The following is a 3363-nucleotide window of genomic DNA, read 5'->3' as shown; positions in this document are numbered from 1 at the left end:
GGGGGTGGGGGACGGGGACCGAAGGACAGAAGCCGGGGGCTGAGGGCGGAAGCCTGATGATAGGAGCAGGGCGAGACCGGGCCCACCGGACTATGGGAGGACCCTGGGCGGGGCGCATTCTGCCGTCCAGTTTTTCCAGTGGAATGGGCTTTCGTATAACAGCTGCCATGTATTCACTTAACGGTCTGCCCAGTCACTTCTGAGTGCTTCATTCAGGTTATTTAATCCTCACCACAACTTTATGAAGTAGTTACAATAATTTATCCCCGGGAATGCAATCTTCTCAAGTTTATTACTACCCAAAGCATCTTCTCTAACCTTAATAGAAATGAAATTAGAAAGCAAAGCAGAAGGAACACTGGAAAATCCACAGATATGTGGAAATTAAATAACATTCTTAAAGAAGCAGTGGGTCTAAGAAGAAATCCAAAGGGAAATTAGAAAATATCTTGACATAAGTAAAAATATCATATGTGAAAATCGCTCAGTCATGTCCAACTCTTTGCGACCCCATGGACTATATGCATGCATGCATGCATGCTAAGTCGCCTCAGTTGTGTCCGACTCTGTGCGACCTTATGGAAAGCAGCCCACCAGGATTCTCCAGGCAAGAATACTGGAGTGGGTTGCCATTTCCTTCTCCGCATGGACTATATAGTCCATGGACCTCCAGGCCAGAATACTGGAGTGGGTAGCCTTTCCCTTCTCCAGGGGATCTTCCCAACCCAGGGTTTGAACCCAGACCTCCCGCATTGCAGGAGGATTCTTTACCAGCTGAGCTATCAGGGAAGCCCCAAACTATAATGTACCAAAACTTAGGGGATGCAGATAAGCAGTGCTTAGAGGGAAATTTATAGCTGTAAACAACTACATTAAAAAGATCTCAAGTCCCAGCTCTTAGAATAGAGTTGCTCAAATATTTGTTGATTTAATGAAAGGGGAAGCTAAGGACTTGAAGAAAGTCACACAAGTAGTGAGAGGAAGAGCCCTCACCCTCCATGCTTACTGCCTTTGCTGCTGCTAAGTCACTTCAGTCATGTCTGACTCTGTACGACCCCATAGACGGCAGCCCACCAGGCTCCCCCGTCCCTGGGATTCTCCAGGCAAGAACGCTGGAGTGGGTTGCCATTTCCTTCTCCAGTGCGTGAAAGTGAAAACTGAAAGTGAAGTTGCTCAGTCGTGTACTGCCTCTAGACCTCTGATAATTTAACCTCCCTTGTAGCTTTTATACTGAGAGTGCAGTGCACTGATGAGGCCAACCAAAATATTTTGGTTTTATGCAAATTAATAAATTGTGACTCTGGAAATTCCTTGGTGGTGCAGTGTCTGAGACTCCGCACTTCCAATGCAGGGGAACTGGAGTTCCATCCCTGGTCAGGGAACTAGATCCCACATGCCCCAATTAAGTTCACATGATGCAACTTAGACCAGATGCAACCAAATAAATAAATATTTTTTAAAATGAAAATAATACATTGTTATTCTGACTTTATACTTTAAACAAGAGAGAATGAGAAAAGATTACTATTTAAAAGCAAGTATTTTTCGGCTTCATTTTACCCAGTACGATGTACCTGTACCTGTTTTTCTGTTGGGGTCTTTTGGGAGACAGTCTTAAACCCCAGGATCAAGTTATTATTTTTTTTACAACTTTAAAAATATTTATGGATTATTAGAAACTTTTCAAGATGTGTTAATTCATGTAAATGGATGTTTGATGAAGAGCAGAAGCCCTGGAGACCGCCACCTCCAGGGCCACCATGACACCAGCAGAAGCAGCAGCAGCACCACCACAGCACAACTTACTTTGGGTTAAAAATTTACATTTCAATGCCTTTGTACCTACTTAATAGGGTCACTGTGAAGATTAAAAGAAGCCTAGCTAAGAGTTAGCACTTAACGTTAGCCATTGTTATTATAACACAACACTATAGTATCACTTTACACGTTAATACAAGGAAGCTCCAATACTTTGGCCACCTGATGCAAACAGTCGACTCATTGGAAAAGACCTTGATGATGGGAAAGATTGAAGGCAAAAGGAGAAGAGGGCAACGGAGGATGAGGTGGTTGGATAGCATCACTGATTCAATGGACATGAACTTGGGCAAACTCCAGGAGATAAAGAGGGACAAGGCAGCCTGGTGTGCTGCAGTCCATGGAGTTGCAAAGAGTTGGACGTGACTGAACAACAAAGCAAGGAACGTAAATATGTAGTTGAGCTGATTCAGTGAAAGTCCTTTCCTTGAATGTATTAACCTTTCCAGCAAAACGTAGAGTTTAAAAATCTGCTTAGGCCTCCATAACAAAATACCACAGATCAGGAAGCTTAAACAACAGAAATTTATTTCTCGGAAGTCCAAGATCAAGGTGTCAGTTGATTTGTTTCCTGATAAGAACTCTTCTTCCTGGGTCACAGAGAGCTGCCTTCTCTTTCTGTCCTCGCATACTGGACCAAGAGACCTGTGGTGTCTCCCTCTTACAAGTATTTCAACCCCTCTCCAATTAAGGCCCTACACTGATGATCTTATTTAACTTTATCATCCACAGTCACTCTCTCTAAATACAGTCACTTTAGGGGATAGGGTTTCAGTGTATAATTTTGGGGGGCACACAGGTTATAGAACTTGATTATTTTAAAACTGTTACACACCTGCTATGTACTAGGCATTATTTTGAGAAAAAGGGAGAGCTGAGTTGATGTGTGTTGGGGGGAAGTGGGAGTCCTCACCTTCCCAAAGAGCTCCCCATTCTTGGAGAGTGGCAGAAATGCATACCAGCCATGGAGAGATTAATGAACTGAAAGACAAGCACACAATATTCTAGTTCTCAATTGGAATGCTGATGTTCTGGCATGGAGAAGCCTATTAAAGCCCCACTCCGGTGCCACAGTGACCAGCCTGGCTCTGGGGCTGTGAGACCATCCTGGTGGTTTTGTTCAGTGTAATGGGACAGTCTTGAGCACAGGTGAAATTCACCTCAGATAAATGTAACAAAATACTTCCCATAATGTGGAGTGTTTGGGCAAAACAAAGTATTTGAGGATTTCCCCCTTGGATTTAATGAGAATACAATGATTGTATTCAGCTATAGATACATCCCTGTTTTGTTTTAAATTTTCTTAAACGTGTACGTGTGCCTGTGATAACTCAGTCATATTTTTGTGAATCTGTCATTGCTTCAATTTTGTGACCATTTATGAAACCTTACACAGAAGAAATTCAGGACTACGATACTGAAGATATTTAATAAGCCCCTTAGGTTTTTCTCAAAGTTCTATAATACTTACCAGGTTGTCTGCATACATGTGCATATTGTAAAACGTCACCATGAAGCAGTTGATGTATCGCTAGAGGTGTTGAT

The 3363-nt window shown here is 42.7% G+C and overlaps 1 protein-coding gene across 1 annotated transcript in view; it reads left to right on the top strand.

The window, feature by feature from the left end:
* Positions 1-3363, top strand: part of CHFR (checkpoint with forkhead and ring finger domains, E3 ubiquitin protein ligase) — a 26414-nt gene that overhangs the window by 481 nt on the left and 22570 nt on the right. The window lies entirely within an intron of this gene.

This window comes from Bison bison, unplaced genomic scaffold (genome assembly GCF_000754665.1).
Source record: "Bison bison bison isolate TAMUID 2011002044 unplaced genomic scaffold, Bison_UMD1.0 scf7180017864312, whole genome shotgun sequence".
NCBI lineage: Eukaryota > Metazoa > Chordata > Mammalia > Artiodactyla > Bovidae > Bison > Bison bison.
Note: the sequence above shows the minus strand (reverse complement) of the source record. Positions and strands in the feature narration are given on the sequence as shown.